The 21,866-nt window shown below is 34.2% G+C and overlaps 1 protein-coding gene across 11 annotated transcripts in view; it reads left to right on the forward strand.

Moving 5' to 3' along the window:
- Positions 1 to 21,866, forward strand: part of LOC125062290 (potassium voltage-gated channel protein Shaker) — a 197,330-nt gene that overhangs the window by 133,067 nt on the left and 42,397 nt on the right. For 2 of the 11 annotated variants that reach the window (XR_007119233.1, XR_007119231.1), the window contains exon 2: positions 1,779 to 2,057. The exons of 8 other annotated variants lie outside the window; for them this stretch is intronic. The gene's annotated coding sequence lies outside the window, so the exon portion shown is untranslated. Of the gene's footprint in view, positions 1 to 1,765; positions 2,058 to 21,866 lie in introns of all 11 variants that reach the window. One more of the 11 variants, XR_007119232.1, reaches the window with a different exon arrangement.

The following is a 21,866-nucleotide window of genomic DNA, read 5'->3' on the forward strand; positions in this document are numbered from 1 at the left end:
AAGTCGCTACATGTACCTTTAATCTTAAACCAAATAGTATGTTTTATAAACATACCGAAAATAATACATATTTATTAAATATTATAATATACGTCTTCTCTTAAGAACTTCTATTAAAAAATAGTAATCTATGGTTTACGGTTTATGATAATTATTTTTCATTAAGAACATTACAACATTCACTTACATAAAAAATATATTAATACAATTATACATTGTATGCATATCTTATTAAATTAATTGTGTATTACACAAGTAAAAAAAGTACAACGGTAGTAAGGCTATGTGTAAATAATGTACAGAAAACTATGTTTTGGTGAAGCCAACTACAAACGAGATACGAATACTTAAAACTCTTGACTTGACTAAATGTCCTATATAGGGTCCTATAACCCCTAGATGGGGTAGAGGGCGTCCACAGTGTGTTTCCGCCGCGGTCTTGAGCCTCGTGTTTCGCTCCAAGTCTTTCCGGCTCTCTTCGCGTAATCTGCAACTGTACTGAATACCCCAACAGGCGTAAACTCAGATCAGCCTTCCATGTCCGTAGAAAGCATGCATTCTATTTGATCCTTAAGCGTATAGCGTGCGTTAATTACATTGTGCGGTCGTGGTTCAAAAGCTCGAAAATGTTGATAATCACCAGCTAAAACCACTATTCATAACATTATGATGCTCATTATTCATTAAGTATTTTTAATCAGACTTGGACTTAGCCGAGGTTGCCTCTTAGGTTGGAAACGAGGTCGAATATTTACGCTAATTAGTGAATACTCAACTCATTTTGGTCTAGTGAGCTAGTATTCAATAATCGAGCACTTTCATCCAATTATTTAACTATGGCTATTTGTCAAGATTTTGAAAACCATTGCAGATTATTTATTAGTTATTTTAGAACCTAAAGAAATTTATATTCTGTTAATTAGGCTTTGAAACATGTTTCTTTTTTTTTTACAATTCACACCAATTGACATAGTCCCATGCTAAGCTGGTGAAGCTTATGTTATGGGTACTAGGCAACGGACATACATATTATAGATAGATAGACATATTAATACATATTTAAACACCCAAGACCTAAGCACAACACCAAATGCTCATCACATCGATGTTTGTCTCAGCCGGGGATCGAACCCGGGACCCATGGATTCGCGGTCAGGGGTACTAACCACTAGACTAATGAGCCGTCCACTCATTTGTTAATTATTAAACGAACATGATTATTAAATTTACGTTTTTTTTATATTATCATTCTGAATTTATAATACTTAAATATACATCGGTTAAACAGTCTTCGAGGAGATTGAACTCCAAGACAGTATTAGGATTAGACAGGCGAAGACATATCATTTACAAGCATACTACATCTTCGTCCATTCTGTTGTGGTTTTTGCGATACTTTATTACGACGAAATACATCTTACACGATGCACCAATCAATCAAAATCTTTTATAAAAACATGAGCCATGAATAGCTCTTATAGTTCTTGTTAATATAACTCATCAGTTTTTTGTTTGTTAAATTAGGTCCAAGCAAATTTAGTCATTACAATCATAATTCGTCTGTGAAACTCCAGTTCTGTACCAATAGCCGATATTTCTATACTTTGATAATGTATTGAATATGTATTGAGTAATTTACGTATTATTTTTATTAAAAAAAATCCAAGTATTATATATTATATATACATTTGATTTAATATCTATAAACGATCTACATTTATAGCTGCACTCTGTTTTATATTAATTATTTTATACATTACTCAAGGCATTCTCCACAGAACAATGTGATCACGAATACAACGTTACTTATGACAATATACAATAATATAATTGTGATGAACAAATGCAGGCGTCCAAGATTTTCGAATTAGATAAAAAATTAATGTAGATTAGGATGCGGGACGCTTAGTTTAAGATGTTATGGACTAAGACTATGGTGTAAGCAGAATGGCAGCGGTAGCCGGGCTTTATGGCCTTGGCGACGAACAGAGGGGCAGGCATCGACGGGGACAAATCAACGCCGAGCGATCAGAATCCCGAGATGACAATACAGAAGCGTGAGTGCTTTTGGATTTATATTAACTTTTGGAGCTATAATATAAATTAGCTTTTAGAAGGTCTTACATATCGTAAATAATTTCAAAATTCATTAACACTACACACTACACTACCACTACTTTGATAAAGATAAAGAAAAGAGTACCCTGAACAGTGGGGTTGACTGAAAATTTGCTGACACTAAGTCGGGGTTAGTCCTTTAAAAGGTTTAAAATTAACTGAATGAAACTGAATTATTAGAAATTGCAACCCCCCACGCATTTCATCCCTTTTAATATGCTGATACGAATCTGTACTTTATATTTAAATAGAGTACTCATTCAATAATTCAGTATAATAAAATAATAAAAAAGAAGTAATTTACATGATTTTTAATTAAGTTTTGAACGTCGAGCATAACAAATGTAATGACGTTAAGTGGTGACTTTCGCATTGCATATTCATTCAATGTATTGTCCGCCAGTTTTAATTAAGAGCCTTGTATAAACTTGTCAAGGTGGTATTCAATCTCATAATAAGGGATTTATATATTTGAGTCAAACAAGGTCATTATATTTGTTGATGATTCGTTGAATGACCTCAACCCTTAGTTCCAGCCCTTAAAATCCATTGCAGTTGTTATTGCACCAACAATTACAAAATCATACATACATTTTTTTATTAAAAGATTCAACTGATTCTGTTTAACAAACTTTTACATACCGGAATTGACAATGATACTTAAAAATCAACATATTTTATACAGTATATAATATGTGTTGAATTATAGACGCTGATACAATGTGAAAGTGTGGAACAAGCTCAATCAAAAAGCCCGTATTAATTATTATAGCGATTTCTATTACTTATGGAACTGTCTGCAGTGTTTTTTATCTGCGCGATGATTATTTTTTATTACAAAGCTTGGGGTGACCTGAATTCACATTTTGTGTAAAGCGCCACCTTTCGTGAAATCGCGGTACTGTTTTGAATTTCTGAAATTGTAAGGTTGGAAACTGAGTAGCAAAACGCAATACCTGTGTTAAATCACATGCCTTGGCGATTTGAATAAATAGACAAAACTTACTTTAAATTATTGTTATCGTGGTGTTTAATAGTGATTTACGAATTTTACTATAACTTCGTCAAGTCTCATAATCCAGCTAATTTTATAAAATAATTTAAGTAGTTTAGTTAAGAGCAACTAGGTGGCGGTATAATAAAAGCAAGACAATGCTATATATTTATACAACGCTAATAATAATACGCAGTGATGTCGGATAATAATTTAAAATTCTATATTTGGCTAAATTTGGATTTTAATATATATGGAACGAATAGGAAAGCATTACTGGCAGCTATTTTTTTCTGCCGCTAGATGGCGTAGTTGAGGTTCAACCGTATAAGTTTAGGTAATTGTCGCTTTCACAATAATATTATTAACTCTACATAACTGCATTCAAAACACTGATATACTTCTTAACATATATGTCGTGTTTATATGGGAAAAAAGTCTTAAATTTTAGTACTTTGGTAATTCCTTAGATATATTTAAACTGAAGCATTATCACAAAAACCTTATACATACAACCTTATAAATACAAGCGTGAACTGTATTTATTTACGACATTTCTGATATTCTTGAACCTGTAGTCAATCTAACCGTTATCACCGTTTCAATAGGAAATCATATTTTGAACTTCGAACGAAGCAATCTCGGAACTCATCGAGATAGCAATCACTGTATATTGTTGAAAGATTTATTTTGTACACATCTTTGAGATAGAAGTGTAAAAAAATATAGACATTCATTGTGAAAAGTGGCACAGTGGACGCAATATCGTACGAATTTGCATTTATAACAGATTCATTTACAGTATTTCGTTTTTCCAGTTTTTGTAATAATCTATCAATATAAAATACCTTTAAAATATTACATGTAAAATAAAAAAGCATACGTTAACCTCACCCGATTAAGTGTAACAAAAATCGAGTACTACCTCCTTTTTTCAACTTCCTGAAATAATATTCTAAAAGAAAATCTATAGAAAAACTGTAAAGACATGTCTAGCGTAGCAACACAAGTTTTCTTAAGACTGCAAGACTATTTTTACCGTGTCTTAGTCGGTCAACCGAAGCTTAACGCGAAAGGCCGCATAGTAATGCACCCCACACATGTAATATACCTAAGCTTTCTCCATTAAGTTTATTTGCCTATATCATAATAGCTAAAACTATTACTTTCATGAAATTGTTGCCTCATCACAGGGGATGATATATCACGGTATAATCTGTTTTGGAAAGAATTGCCATCGACTTCTTATGTAACCGGCCCTAATGAGGCAGACACATTTCTTAATCTGCTCAATGATTTTAGATTATACGCCAAGAGAACTGCCTGTAAACAACGGTTTCTGACGCATTGTTTACGCTTATGTATTTATTTTATTAAAAAAAAACATGTCGAATTGACAACCTCGTCCTTCAGTATTTAAAGTTGGAATTTTAAAGTATGAAGCTAGTACTACAGGTAGTATGTGTGTTCTAAAATATTAGCAGAAATATAATATGTCCAAAATAGCCTAGGAGGCTGAGTACCCAAATAAAAAGGTTAATTAAACACGCAGAAATGTGCTTGTTACGGTAAAAATAAAATAAAAATCGGTTATGTAGGCTGATAAAGTGTTTAAATTAAGACAAAAATTCTTTACACGATTATGATACTTACACGTGTACAATAATGTAAATTATTCTATAACGCATAGATTTTGTACTAAATATTGTGAAGGTGTATTTCAAAGGTAACTCATATATTCTGTTTGAGAGATTTTTGTTTGAGAGTCGCGTTTGTTATTTATAAGTTGGCAGTCTTTCACAAGCCTCATCTTAGGGAAATGGGGGCAATATGAAAAATAAGTTTCATCAAGATCGTTACATATGACCTTCAAGTTGATATTTAGGTTTTATAACACTTTCAAAATGTCGTGTTGGAGTTTCGATGTTTCCTCTAAATGTCATTGAATTTACTCCCCGTGCCACGCGGTTTTAGATGTACTTCTGTAAAATGGCGCGATGAATATTATGATTTTTTGTATATTTGATAAGTTGTAAAAGAATACAGACATAGTTAATTTTTGGATAGAATTGACGTACCGCTAGTTATTTAGCAACTATTCAATTTCGCACGAGACCAGTAATGTTATAACAATAACATTGCTTGATTTAAAAGGATTTTTTAAATAATACCTGCATGTATTTTTACGAACAAGTTCTCCAAAAAATCACTGTTTGCAAAAGATTATAATTAATTTAAATAGTATTATAGGTTTATTAAAATAATACATAACTACAGGTTAAAAAATGTGTCAGTATCGGTTTTAAGTTTTCAGTAATGTTAAATTTTAAATATTATTAAAAAAACAATTTTTTTTACTACACCTGTGCATCAGATTCATAATATTTAATTTATATCGACGTAATAAATATAAGCTAAACAAAATCCCAAAAGCAGTTATTATCTCACCTTTTTAGATGTTTTCTAATTAAGCAATAAAAATGAAAAAGTAAGAACTCAATTACATTTAAGAACAATTTATTAAATCAGTATTAAAGCGTAATAAGTAAAATTTCCCGAAAATTCTACAATAATTATGTTATTTAGTAACAAGGTTTTGTAGAAGTGCTACGGTGCGTAGCATTCTCGTAGTTTCGTAGCGATCATGCTAATGGTATTAAATTAATAAATACTTTTTGATTTCTACCCCACGCTCCTATAACATTAAACCTAATAAAACCCTTCCATTAATTTATTTAATACTTATAGATTAATTATGTACCGTAGTTAATTGAACGATTATTATTATTAATATTATCATTCGCTTATAATTCAAAATTCCATATTGTTAAAAATCTATCTTTGACTGGAATATCTAAGATATACACTTGAGTTCTTCTGTTACCGGTTTTTATTTTTTTTACGGATCCTGTCCAATATTTACAAATTTTTAGCGCAAATCAATGTGCAAATGACAGACGCTGTCAAACGTGCAGTAAACTCGCATGGCCGAGGGCTAAATATTGTTATGTTATTTTAAAGCTAACAATGGTAATCAGTACAGTTATATTAAAAGGCTTAAATTTTTCATATACAAACTTGCACCCAGCATAGCTGAAATATAGAAAGCCTAGAATATCTGCTAAGAGAATAATAGACGTATTTTCAAATATAACAACACATTGATGCTTATATGTACAGGTAAAAAAAGGCTTTAAGGGATATCACAATGAAAGCACACTGCTACTTTGCCTAGCAAGCATTTTTAGAACTATTATCTGGGACACCAGACATACAGATATATATTTTAAGAAGTCTGATCAAAGTAGCTACGGAGCTCCAAAGACATTTAAAGTTATTTTAAGGATATATTTATAATTCAACAGCAATAATTTATACCAAATGTAAAGATTGTGTAATATGGATATTTATTTCATATGAGTTCAAAATGCGTCGAAAACTTAACAGTTACGTAAAGCATCTAATCAATTAAATTACTTAGTTTTGCTTTATTACAACCTCAGCATAATTTTACCCTATTCGTAAACCGGCCAATATTAAAAAACCCTCGCGATGACAAATGAAAGCTGCAATAGGAAAACAAAAGGAAATGTAAAAAGCTCTTAAAACAATTGAAATTATCAAAGGCATTGTGCCATCCCTTATTAGCGGGCTGCCGGAACCGGGACGTGGTCCCAGTTTTGTTAGCCGGGATAAATAGGCCACGATCCGCCCCACCCCGCCCGCCTTGCCCTGCCCGCCCCGCACCTCGTGACGTCACGCTTTCGTCCGCAATCAAACGATGCCGCACCGTGTCTGCACCACGAAAAGCGTGAATGACCTTAGTTTTTCTTCTAATAATAATGATTTTCTCTGTCCTAATTTAAGAGAGCTTATCTACAAAGCCATTATGACAGGTACTTTGGATGTTATTTAATCTATGTAAATTATACATTTCAATTAATATGTTCTACTAAACATAGTGATGTATAGATTGTAATTTAACAGTTTATTGAGTTTTATAAAATGAAAACTGTTATTATATATTTAAACAAATAAATATGTATTTATGAATTAATCTATGTATGTTTATAATAATTTAAAAAGGCAGAAAAATATCAAATTCCCGCCTTCAAAAATAAGATTCAGTATAAATGTTTATTACTCACTCTATTGTTTACTAATGTTGAAATAAATTTATGCATTCTTCGTACTAAAATAAACAGGGATATATGGACATGAGAACCTGGTGAGCTATATTCACCTCATCACACAGTCATTTTAACAATATTAAGGAAAATAAAAATTACAACTTGCATTTTATTGCAAAATTATGAGAGAATTCGGAAACCATTTGAGAGTATTTCTTATTCTTTTTAAGTGTTTAGCTAGAAATTATATAATAAGAACCACACCTAGTACGAGGTATTTATATGAAATACATTTGATTTTTGAGTAAATATCTAAATTTTAAGTTTTTTCTTCATCTTACTTAAATGAAAGAAGCACCGCACCTACAATCACAGACACTTCACAAAAAAATTATTTAGTTTAAAAGTATTTTTAATCGGATTTCATTTCTCATACTGGCAATTTATATTAATATTTTTTGTGGTATACCTTCCTTAATAGTTAGCTTTAAATCATCAACACAACGTTTTACTATAAATTTTCTATAGATTCTTCAAACAGGGAATAACTGAAGACCCTAACAAGGAAGATTAAGATTCTGGAATAACTTTACACGAGAAATAAGTTAGTTAAATTTTGGCGCAGGATATGCTTACGTGCTCTCGAGGTGCTAGGCTGGTCATTGATTTATTTTCGAAGACCCGCCGTAAAACCTACGTATACTTACGGGCCTGTCTGCTTAGTTTCGTCAGTGTATATTTGTGCCCAAACTTCTCGACGACTAAATCCTATAAATACGTGCTTTTGATTATAATTTTTTTTGTAAAATTGATTAAAATTTGTTACTTGAATGTACAATAAATATTCTTAAGGAAATACTTTTTTTACTTGTTTATTTATAGGCTGGGTATACAGCACCTGTAAGAATAGTTATTTAATGGCTCAAAGCCATTCTTTTCAATTCCTTACTTTTTGGGTACTATAATAATAGTAGAAAAGTACGGTACACACAAGCGCAAGTGTAGTCTATGACAGTAAATAATAACTATAAAAATGATTTTTTCAATAATTTTTTGTCAAATTAAATTCCAAAGTGACGATACATAAGCTATTGGAAAGTTAAAATACGTTTATGAATATGGAATATTTCTGCATTATATTTTTATTCTTGTAGCAGTAGGATTTGATAATTTGTTATGATATTACAGTTTATTTACGCTGTGTACAATTGTCGAAATTATACAATTTTAAGTCCATTATGTTTATTGAAAAATATGCAAAACATAGGTAAATTCGATATAGCAAGTTTTGTACTTAAAAAAATTAATTCAATCTTTAAAAAGCTGTGTTTTCAAGGAAAGTCTTTGATTTACTCTTAGATATTATATTAGACAAACAACACCTTTCAAATGTATTATCTGTCAACCTTAATTATCTATATTCCATAAATAAAAATAATAATCGTTAAATAAATATATAATTCAGTCGTTTAACATACTTGTGTCAAAATAATCGCTAAATATTCATTTTGTATAAAAATAAAATACTTGTATTAAATATTAAAAAATAGTACGTTTTAAGAATGGCGTAATAATATTTACCGATTTCTTTACTTAAGTACTTATTGCCATGGTGAAACAAATTGCGTAAAAGTTATTGATAATTGTGGTTGTTCCTAGCATTTTAATAAACAGAAAGTTACTCAAATATATTTGTCGCGAGATCATTAAATTTACATAACATAAAACATTTAACGATTGTCATTTGTCGATATAATTTTGACCATACATATTTCAATTTGTCAAAACACTAAACAATTATTTCTTGAAGTTTGGTATGCGTTACTCGACTATAGAATAAAAACATGTTATAACTTTGGTCTAAGCAATAATTGCCCGACATTACATAAGAACAAGTTCAATAGACATTTGTAATCGTTTTGTAATTGGGTAAGGAGATTAATTTTTCAACAGAGCGTTTTCTAAGGCAGTTTTTGCCGCGCACCACCACTATGTGGAACCAGCTGCCCACAGAAGTATTTCCGAACCAATTCGACTTAGGGTCCTTCAAGAAAAGAGCGTACCAATTCTTGAAAGGCCGGTAACGCACTTGCGAACCTTCTGGCATTGTGAGTGTCCATGGACGGCGGTATCACTTAACATCACCCGTTTGCCTCCTATTACATAATAATAATAATAATAAATAGCCTTTATTGCTGACACCCATACAATGTAATAACAATAATTATTTAAGTTACATAAAAAAACACTTAATTCTAACACATAAATAAAACTTAGTCTAATGCATCATATGACCCGTTTTTGGTAATCAGCGTGTCCTGTGACACGTAGGCCTCTTCCAGCTGTTTCCATTCTTTTCTGTTATTAGCTCTTCTTGTCCAAGTTGTGCCTCCTATTATCTTAATATCGTCTGCCCATCTCTTGTTCGGTCTTCCTCTTTTCCTTTTTCCATCTCGTGGTTGCCATTCTGTAATTATTTTTGTCCATTTCAACCTGCTATCTCTCGTCATGTGCCCAGTCCAGCGCCATTTCAACTGCCTTATTTTCTTTATAATGTCTTCTACTTTGGTCGTTGATCTGATCTCTTGTGCTCTTTTTCGATGTCTCAGTGTTACACCCACCATGCTTCTTTCCATTCCTCTTTGGCATGTTCTCAACTTTAGAAGATGTTTCTGAGATAAAGCCCAAGTCTCGCAGCCGTATGTAACACATGGTAGGATACATAGATTGAACACCTTTTTCTTAGCTACTATTGGGAAGTCTTTACTTTTAAGTACTTCCTTGAGTGACCAAAATCTCTTCCAGGCGCTAGACACTCTTCTTTCTATCTCAAGATCCATTTGGTCATGAAATGATATTATTTGCCCTAAATATACGTAGTGATCAACATATTCGATAGTATCTCCTCCTATTTGTATCATAATAGTTTCTCTATTTGTCATTATTTTCGTTTTAGATTTGTTCATAGAAAGCCCAACTATCTTGCTTGCTTCTGTCAGCTGTTGCAGCATAGTTTGAAGCGTCTTTGCGTTATCTGAAATGATCACTAAATCGTCTGCGAATCTTAGGTGGTTCAGTTGTCTGCCGTTTATGTTTATGCCGACATTTTCCCATTCCAAATTTCTAAATAAACTCTCCAAAATGGCTGAGAAGAGTTTTGGGGACAAAGGATCGCCCTGTCTCACACCCCTGGCTATAGGAAATTCTTCACCCGTTGTCTCTAGTTTGATATAAGCCGTGCTACTTGTATATATATTTCTAATTATACGTATGTATTTTTTTGGTATACCTTGTTGTATTAAGGCTCTCCAGAGGGAATCGTGCTTTATAGAGTCGAATGCTTTACTGTAGTCTACAAAAGCGATGTATAGTGCTTTTCCGTATTCTTTGCACTTTTGTATTAGCTGTTTTATAACATGTATATGATCTACAGTTGAGAATCCGGATCTGAATCCAGCTTGTTCCATGGGTTGTTGTTCATCCATTGCCTTCGTTACTCTTCGCAGGATCATTTTGGAGAAAACTTTATACATGTTGGACATAAGGCTTATAGGTCTATAGTTTTCTATGATGTTCCTGTCACCCTTTTTGTGGAGCAGTGTAATTATGTTCTTCGTCCATTGGGAAGGTATGTATTCCGTTTTTAGTATGGTGTTGAATAGTTCAGTAAGTTTTCTTAGGTTCCCTGGTGCTGCTGATGATACTTTGATCATCTCATTAGTTATGTGATCCGGTCCAGGCGCTTTTCCATTTTTTAGGCTTTTGATAGCATGCTCCGTTTCTGAAAGGAGAAATTTAGGTACCTCTTCTTCGTCTTGTTCAAGATTTACTGAATTCTGTAAAGTATTATCAGTCTCTAGTGAGTAGAGGTTTCTATAGAAGTCTGTTGCAGTTTTCAATATATCTTTTCTTTTCGTCTGTTGTTTGCCTACGTAGTTCTTAATGTTCGGTATCCATTGTTTTGTTTCTACGAGTTCTTTTAGAGCTTTTTTAACTCCTCCTGTCTTGGTTATGTGGTAATTAAGTGCTTCTATTCTTCTTTTGTTCCTTTCTTTCTTAATATTGTTACTAATTTTCTTACTTACTTCTGATATCAATTTTAGATTTTGCTTGTTTTTCCCAAGTTTTAAGAGCTGTTTTCTTTCTTCCATTAGCTTTTGAGTTTCTTTTCCAATTTGTTTCTTGTTAGTTTTTGGGGGATTGCGACTTAGAGTTCCAAGTATTTCATTTACTTCATTGATATATTTTCCTTCTATCTGGTTTTTGACTTCATTGTCAGGGATTTGTTTTACTATCATTAGCTTTGTTTTTGTGTTGTATTTATTTCTACTTTTCTTTGGTTCGATACATTTTATGGTGGCTCTTACTAATCGATGATTGGTGTTGAAGTTGAGTTGATTTAATACACTAACGTCCTGGAAGGGTTTCCTAGTGTTGGTTCCGATGTAGTCGATTTCATTTTTGTGGCGTCCGTCCGGTGATATCCATGTCCACTTCTTCGCCGTAGCTTTTTTGAAGAAACTGTTCATGAATGCTAAATTATTTTCGAGAGCGAGATTGAGCATTCGTTCTCCATTTTTGCTCCTTGGGCCGAAGCCGAAGTCGCCTATGATGTTCTCTTCACCAGGACGTCTGCGTCCTATTCTACCATTGAAATCGCCCATAACTATGATGTTTTTGGAAGTATTTTGTAAAACTGTAGTCAATTGGTTGTAAAACTTATCTTTGGTATGTTCTTCATGATTTTCAGTAGGTGCATAAATTTGTATAATTGACCATTTGTCCTTGAAACCTGGAAAATTTATATTAAGAATGGCTATTCTATCTGATATGCCCTTGAATTCTTCTATATTTGGCTGTAAGTATTTTTTAACCATAAAGCCTACTCCATAGGATCCTTTTGTTTCGCCTTTATAATAGAAGATATACTCTTTATGATCTTCAATGCTTTCGCCTATTCTTCTTATTTCGCTTAATCCTAATATGTCCCAGTTTATCTTTAAAAGAGCTAACTCTAGCTCGGTAAGTTTTTCGTGTGTTCTCAATGATAGACAGTTCAGAGTGGCGATATAAAGTATCTTATTTTCGATTCGGCTTGGAGTGATGGAACTTGTAATGTTTTTGTGAATCTTCTCATCTCGTTTCTGAGCTGGAAGGGAGTGGTCGACAGCCCCCACGGTGACCAGCCGGCTTGGGGTGGTTAGTGCGTTTTGTCTTTTGTTGTTGTGTTTGAAAGAATTATGTTGGTTCGAGCGGTCAGGGGCGCATGCTAGTTTTTTTGCTGTTTCGGCGTTGAATTCGAGCCATGCGCTTCGTAGTAATCAAGTAAGTTTATTTTTTTGCTTGTTGATTGGGGTTGATATTGTTTCGGCGATTCGGAGAAGTTTCTTTTTCTTTTTTCAGATTTCTCACGCGTATTCTCGTATATAACGAGCTTATCTTTTATAATGTGGCAAGTTTTCCCTTTAGCACGTTCAGCTTTTAGTTCGGTTTGTAATAGTTTTCTTTTTTCTAATACTTCTTTGGAAAAATCTTCTTTTACATACATGTTAGATGGGAGTTTGTTTCCATTTTTCAGTACCTCGTATTTTCTCCAAAGGCTAGTGAAGTTAACGAGGACTGGGCGAGGATTTTCACTCTTTTTGCCTAGTCTATAAGCTGAGCTTAGCTCTTTAGGGTCCAAGGATAAACCAGTTGAATTATTTATCAACTTCAGCATGTGTGTAAGCAGTTTAGGTTCTTCTTGTTGGTTTTCATGTATGCCAAAAAATACTAAATTATTTTTCCTTTTCCCATCTTCAAGGAATTTTACTTTGTCTTTTAGAACGACGATCTCCGATTTAAGTTTCTTGTTTTCTTCAGTTAATTCTGCTAACTTCACATTTATACTGCTTACGACGGACTTTGTTACACTTTCTGTTATAATTCTCGTCTGATCTTCCAACTTTTCGCACAGCTTTTGGTGTATCGATTCTATAAGGTATTCCATTTCTTTTTTGTCCATACTTTGAAATGTTGTTTCTAATTTTTTTTTTTTTTTTACAGATTTTTTTTTTCCTTTTATATTCTATCCGTTAAAAATAGATTCGATATCTTCAAATAAAATTATAAAAACAAAAATTCGAAATTAATTGAAGTTTCGATATTCCGTGTTTAGGTTTGAACTCGGGCCGATACAAATGTTCGATTCAGGAACACAGCTTATCTGCGACGCCGAGAGACTGTATGACGAAGAGGACGAATTACTTGAACAGTTTCTTTCTTGAGTGACGTTTACAAGGAGTGACTAATGTAATATTAGGTCGCCTCAAGTCACGTATACCCGTTTAACATCACTGTTACAAAGTCGTAGTTTTTTCTTCTTTTTGTAGTAATATCAACAAAAATTGACTGATCTTTGTTCCAAGTCACTTGCACTAGATTTTTTTCACACGCACTTTCAATTGTTATTATGGTATTGTCCTATTATTGGTATTGTCCTATTACATAAAAAAAAAAAAACTGTTTGTCTATCACCATATCTTCCTTAGGCGTGAAGGTTATTATTAATTTTGGTTTCTATTCAAAATGTTTGGTGTTTAGTTACAAATTAAAACCTCATATTATAGTTCGAAATAAATATTTACTAAATACTTATTTATTTTAGGAAACATTTTCCTTAAATCCTTGTATTATTAACACAATTTCCTTTTAATAGACCCAATTTGTGGAGATAGACTACCATTTCTTTTCTAGCATTGAACTTAAATAAGTGAGAAAAAGCATGAAATTTCTTTGGTAATAAACAAGATAGGTAGGAATGATTACCTGAAATTTGGGGAACGCCAAATGATCGATATCGCCCAATATATCTATCCCTCTTACACTCCAGGGAAGCGCCTATTTTCATTTCCTTTGCCCGGGAGGCAAAGGCTGTCCTCGTTATATTTGCGTTTCGTATGTTACGTCGGTTCGACATTTTACAGAATTTTTGCTGTTTAATAATTGCATGATGTTTTGTTTGTTAAGTTTGTTTTACTACAAATTTTTTGATCATATTGCTACATAAGGTAAACAAAATCCACGAACAAGATTATATTTAGACCAATATTTGTTTAATTATCTTAAATTGAGACAATTATGGTCCAACCTAACTGATGTATTGCATTTAAAACACTGAGTTATGTAATCTAAGAAAGTGGCACACAATGAAATTAGGAAACTTATACAATAAACACAAAGAACTAAAGATTGATTTTTTTGATTGATTCTCTGTTTTCACATTTTTTACCGAAACAATGGTTTGCGCAGCTTCCACAGAAAACTCCAACCTGCATGCAACCATATAATTGCCGTTATTGATCGAAACCGCGGAGAGCACATCCTTTGGCATCAAGGAAGTTAATTCAAGTTAATCATATTAACTCTACTCACGACCATACAACATTTCCATTTATAATTGTATTAGTATCAGGTCGTCTCCGGACGCCCATCGACAAGATAATTTCCGATATTTCTATTATCTATAGGAAATGTAAATGTATTAAAATCATTTATATAAACTACTTTTTTTTCATTAAAAGCGACTGTTAGTAAATTATAAGTTAAATGAATAAATATATACGTAATTGATACAATATTTGGCTAAGCTTCGAAGATTTAATGACTGATTTTATAATATCACAGGGGTGGACACAGTTAATAATGTCTTATAATAGATTAATAACCTTATTATAGAACGATGAAACTCAACTGCAAGACATCTGATATAAGGATCTTTTTAGCATCTATAAACTGATTGAAATATTTACTAAATTTAAAATTTAAAATTATTAAATCACGTGTCGGTATCCTTGTTGTCTTTTTATTATGATGAAAAATTTATTCAAAAGTACTGACGAATATCGAAACCTTATTTGACTCCCTAATATTTAAGAAATTACTCGAAAGTAGAAGCATGTATGTAAACGTAAACTTGTGCGCGAGTTGTCTATAGCAGTAATAATTCTTCTTCTTTAAAAAGATCACACGTAGATACAGCCTTTTGTAAGGAAAAATTGCATTTTACACAATAGCCAACATCCTTTGCCGAGTTTATTTTACGATGTTTTGAACACACAGGACTATATTTTATATCAAATCAAATTTTCAATGCTAGATTTATTTTCTTTGTGTTGTCTATGTATATAAAAATAATATGTTCCAGAAAATAAATAAATGTAAATAGATCCAGAAAGAAGAAGAAAGTCTGTTCTGTAATAGTTAGAATAAATAAAACTAGCAATGACCTTGATTATTTATTAGTTTTCGAGAAATTTGTGGACATACACTTATATGTTAGTAAATACTCAATCGTGTATACATAGTTACATATTGATATTCAAATTCAAATTATATACTTGCCTCGGGCATTACTGTACAAATATTACCTTGTATATTACATTACCTAAATGACGTCGAATATCCGTCTATTGAATACAGAAACTCAGCACTAAACGGAAGTAGTTTTAACTATTTAACTGTTCTCTGTTTGCAACAATATTCGTCCAAAGTCTAAAGTAAAGCTATTTGTTGTGGTTTGACTTCTGTTGTTTAAATTTATTGACTTTAACGTCTTCTTCAAGAGCCAAAACTAAGTAATATTTTAAGCTTATTACAATGATTAAACCTATAGCTGTTACTAAGTGTAAGCGACCTACCATTTTTATACTTACTTAAAGATGTATTGTGTTGATGGGCGCGTTACTGGCCTTTCAGGGAAGATTTAACTTGAAGACAGGTCACATAGGCTTGAGAACTTATTTCACAGCTCACTAGTAGTTGCTTGCACACATATATCTGGAGATTTTAAATTCGAATCGAGGTGATACAGTAATTAGCAAGACTAATCATTTTGCCTATCAGATACATCGATAATTATATCATATGATATAATTATCGATGTATTTTTTTCTCTTTACGTGCACATTTTTGTATGTATCAATGTGCTCCGCGTATGCAAGCTTTTGTAAATAAATAAAAAGTGATAATGAGTATGACGCAATTATCTTACTCTATTCCTTACGGGTAAGGTATATACTGTACATGTAGAGAGCCAGTGGTTGAGAGTACCGAACACAGGGCACGGGAAACGGCAATTATTGCTGACTGTGCCGCGGGTGCGCAATAAAGCTACGGTTTCCTAGAAAAGCGGTGCCGTTATCTAACCGTAGCTTAACTTGCTCAGAGATTCAACACTGAACGTCCGTATTTAAAGACGTCAATCAGATGAAAGATCACCTGATACTAAATTTGAATTCAGATTTCTAACCAAGTAGCTATTTTATTGCAGAATTTATGTTAAGCGACGGTCGATCCATTGAACCTATTTTTAAGGGATTTTGGATCAATAAGAATTAACTGTAGTCTGTGGTTCAAGTTCGCATTCCATTGCGTTTTTAATACAAAGGAAAGCTTCATTACACGCTGTGTAATTAATCAGTTTAAATAAATAATTTCATTTCCATAAAAATATGTATTTATAATGTTGAATAAGTAATTTTTATAAAGTTTTAAGCGTTAAACCAGGTGAAAATTCTAATGAATGTTCATTGTCACAACTCTATGCATCACTGCTATTTACCGAATAGTTAAGTTAAGATTATAGAGTAGTTCTAGGTCCTAAACAACAATAAATTATCTGATACAAAATAAAAAGCTGATTAAATTAATTTCAATAATATTTTTACAACAAGCTGCATGCTATAGGGATATTTAGCCTTATCGATAATTCAATTGTTATCACATATTGGTGTTTAATTATTTTATATGTAAAACTAATTTACTATAGGGTTAAACTGAATTAGTTAAAAAACCTATGCTAATTAGAGTGTAATTAAAAGCGGTGTGCTATTCTCCATCCTGATGTTGTGTATTCGAATCACAGCTGTCAACCAATAAAGTTTTATTTTCATGTGCGCAACCAACACATGCTCCTAGTGGAAAGGCAAACATCGTTAAGAAACGTCTTAAAGGTAGTTCTTAAAACTCAATAATCTACGCATGTCAAAACTGAAGGTCAGGGAAGACTGATAGCCAACTTGTCTATTAAAATTAAAATTATCAAGGATTCAATCTTTGGCCAAGACCCATATGCGTGCCACTGGATTATTTAATTATAGAGTAAATAAAATAAAATAGAGTCGGTGTTTTTTGTTTACATAACATACAATTATTTACAAAAAATAATTCCACGGTGAATTGCTATCGTTATTCAATCCAAACAATATAATGATGGTCTTCTAGCAATGGGTTAGGAACCCAACATAATGTAGTGTCGTGTACAATTAGACAAATATAGCGATGTTGATAGAACTATCTTAGCTAGAATTATTTCAAATCGATTAATAATCCTCCAAGGTTTCAGCTATTACTATAATAATTTTGTTATTTAAGCCCAATAGCCATGGCCGCTAATCTTTATGGAGAGTGGACAAGTAAGAAGGTAAAACTTCATTACATAAAAAATACAATGTTTTTTAACGTCTTTTATATGATTTCTGATTCGTCTTTAGAAATAATATGTTAAAATATTGTATTGAGGCAGATCGTATCCTGAATTGATATCGTTAGTGATCAAAATTAATGAAACAATTATCGGTTTCAACTGTTAATTTCGGACTGTATAAACAAAAAAAGGAAATTTTAACCCAGTATTGGCCTGATCAATAAGTAAGTTCCTGTCTGATCTGAGGTGATCAATAGGTAAGTTACTTTTCGCTCTGATCTGAGCTGATCAATAAGTAAGTTACTCTTCACTCTCATCTGAGCTGATCATTAAGTAAGTTGATTTTCGCTCTAATCCGAGCTGATCAATGAGTAAGTTGCTCTTCACTCTGATCTGAGCTGATCAATAGGTAAGTTGGTTTTCGCTCTAATCTGAGCTGATCAATAAGTAAGTTGATTTTCGCTCTGATCCATGCTGATCAATGAGTAAGTTGCTCTTCACTCTGATCGTAGCTGATCAATAAGTAAATTGCTCTTTTCTCTGATCTGAGCTTTCTGAGACAGACACCATTGATCTTTACTTATTCCTTCACAACACAAGAGTGTTAACTGCGATTAATGTGCGGTAAAGTCCATTAGTTCACGACTTCAATTGGTATTCAATAAAAACTTACGTTTACTATAAGTAAATTTCTTTATAAAATAACATATATTACGTTACTTAAACTTAATAATAATAATCCCCAAAGGCCAGAGGGCAGACACATATATCTATTCGTTGATGAATTTCAGCATACTATCTGTAGACCACAACCTGGTATACCTATAAGCCAAAAAGCCGCAAATGTTTTCCGATTAAATTCCATTAAATATCTTAGGTAACAAGCACGCTACATTATCGGTCACTTCACTTAACGTGAAATTAATTAACAGCCTGTCATGTCATGTTCTCTCAATTTACCAAATAATTTCCGCTCGGTTGAACATTTCTATAGCCTTCCTCGGAAATGATATCATCATAAACCTAGCTAGGTAGAAGAGCTATTATTATTCAATAATTACGAGTATATAGGATTGGGTCTGGCTGGTGTTATCTTGAAATTCGAACACGAGTTGAAAGCTTTGATTTAGTGAATAGGTTTTTTTCACTAGCAAAAGTCCAATTTGAGATGTTTTAAGTTTTATCAGTACGAAATGTTTTGAACATTTATGCATCGTATTTCAATATAGGAATTGGAAATTCAACCACTCGCCACCAGTCATTGCCTCTATTAACACTAGCAGATAATCATATAATACTCAAAAAGATGATGTGTGTTAGGTACAGAAGGTCTTAACTATTTCGATTATATTATAAATCAACCTACATTATTATATCCAACGCCATTATAAGTTACCTAATCAGTAGATAGTTTCGTATAAAAGATTAAAACCTAATCACTACCACAATCGAGTGTACCCGAAGAAAAGCACGATCAAGCAGGATCAGCACGTGATCAAAGGAATTAGAGGAGATTCAGAGGATCTGGCTACGTATGGCATAGTTCAGCGTGCCTCCTGTACAAAATTTTCAAGGTCTTCATTATTATACTGATATATTTCGTTGCGTGAACGTATGGTTTATAATAGGATACTTTTACATTCATAGTGTACTGTATTTCAAGGAAATTGTATCACTATTGAACTTGACATATTATCGTGATACTTCATTAGCGTGGCCTATGCCAGATCACGTTTTGCTAAACCTCGTTTCATATTCCAGCGTTGATGCCATCAAATGACTGTCAGTTCAGCTTGAATACATTACTTTTGACGCATCAAATTTCCATACATGGAAATTTATTTGAACAAATAAAACTGATGGATTTTTATTCATTTGAGAGGGAAATTATACACAGCATGTATAATATCGTAAGCAGTACAACACACATTATTTTATTTGTGCCGTTACCCATTATGAATGTACGGATTTAAACGACTATTTATTACATTATTAACATAAGTCAGTCGACGTTGCACAGCGACTAATGTTGCAAGCAGTCGCAAGACATGACTGCGTCTCACTGACTATAAAAAACGCGCGCCTAAACGAAAGTTTACCAATGCACCATCATATGTTATAACAACAAAAAAGCCAGTTACAGACTTGATCTGCGTCGATAAAATATTTTACGTATCAGTAAATATATGTTTGCTGCCATTTCAATGAAAAAGGCAATTCGAAAGGGAATTATTTAGTGTTCGTTGGCTGTAGTATAGGGAATAAAGTACGTACTTAAAACGTTAATGCGACATGATATTAGAAAATCGCATCGAATTTATTTCTGTCTACGAATGTAGGGCATTACGTGGATAGTATAAGTTGAAGGTCGTTAACATTTTATCAGTTCAAGTTGGCTCGGTACTAGGTTTCATTCTTGGTTGTGTCGGCTTGGCAGCGACGGCACTCGTCGTCGGCATAGCATCCGCACTCCGCAGCACTCGCCTTGATGCCTCCGCGCCGGACGCGTCGCTCCTGATGCACCACCCACCACCACTGCAACTATGTAACTAAACTTATACTTTATCGCATTCATTTACATACCTTTTATACTTAACGATCACTACATATCACCCCATCCGGTAGTGCTGTAGATTTTTCAAGGTTCAAGGTATAACCGCTTTGCGTGCATTGCCGTTATCTTCAAAAGAACCTCCCCAAAAAGCGCTAACATTGGCGCCAAACCTACAAATTGAAATATTACTATTTTCATTTGAAATCTTTTTATAGCTTTAGTTAGGATCTCTAAAGCGAATTTTACTTCCATAAGTCAATACCAGTGAAACACTGCGAATTTCTTTATTTACTGCCAAAACATAAATAAAGATCGAACGCGGTCGTCTCTACAACGCGCTATCTGCTCAAAACCGCCCAAAGCGCTAAGTTGGTAGCACTGCGTACGGAAAAGGTAGAGGGCGGCGCGAGAAACCTGTGCTCGAGGCGTGGAAGGGGGTGAGCGGGGAACGGGGTCCGGGGCGGCGCGGCGGTCGCAGCGTTCCGCGGTGCAGTGGTTGGCACGCGGTGTCGATACGCGTGCGGGCCGCGGCAGCACGCGGGAAGGGAGGGCTACAGAGAGCGGGCGACGAACGCACGCGCGCCCGCACCAGTCCGCCGAGAACGGGCGAACGTGACACTCGCTCCAATATTCCAAACACGCGACTCGTCCCGCCGATCATGAATTGCTGCATTCGGTGAGGCGCCGTCGCAAGCGCCCCGTGTATTACGTAACGCGAACGGTTGCCGGACGACAGACTCTGTAAAGCCTGACCCGACAATAATTGTTAAAGTGATAGGCGTGCTGCAGTAGGTGCGATGCGCCGGCAACGTCGAGTCTGAGCACATTATGCGAAGGCGGCGAGTAGTGAGGCACGGGCGCGAGAGCATGGCGCGCGAGTAAGGTGGCAGCGGCACCAGCAGGCCGGGGGGGCCGCGGGCCTGGCTCCTGCCTTGCCGCACCATCGCACGCGCTCCGAACCGATGACACGTTGATATTGAACAGCCATCATTGCTCGTATAGAGTTGGTCGAAAAATGGGGGCTTACGCCTGTCCTCAGGCCGAGGCAGGAATGCCCCCGGGCCCAGGAAACAGAGGAGGAAGAGAGGTAGGTACACCCGTAGACATGATGTGGTTGTAGTCGGTTGCGTCACGGCAACGCGTCGTGCTGGACACACGTCCCGTGAAGTGCGTTCTTTGCTAACGCTCACTCGCAGCTTGTCGTTTTGCATGTTTATCGAGATAATAATGGAATATTTCGACATGTGTTGGTGAGTGCGCAGTGCGAGGCCGCTAGCATAGACTAACTGCTTGTCTGACACTTCTGAGCGCGGTGAGTGTTGTCTTAAATCTTCGTTTTGACCTATATTCAGACGTTTCAGCTTTACATAATAACATGTGCGGGAAGGACTGCAACATGCCGAATTATCTGCGACGCTACTGTCGTGGCGAGGACGTTTGTGTCGCAGTCGAATTAGCTCAACACGATTTTTCTTGCACCTCTAGTAATTAGATCTGTAACGCACCTTGCTTAGATTAACAATTATTATTTACATTGGAGTCACCGAATGCGCAATACAAATATCGATGATTCGCTCCTTAAATATTACGATGCATGTTAAACAC

This window comes from Pieris napi, chromosome Z, assembly GCF_905475465.1.
Source record: "Pieris napi chromosome Z, ilPieNapi1.2, whole genome shotgun sequence".
Taxonomy (NCBI): Eukaryota; Metazoa; Arthropoda; class Insecta; order Lepidoptera; family Pieridae; genus Pieris; species Pieris napi.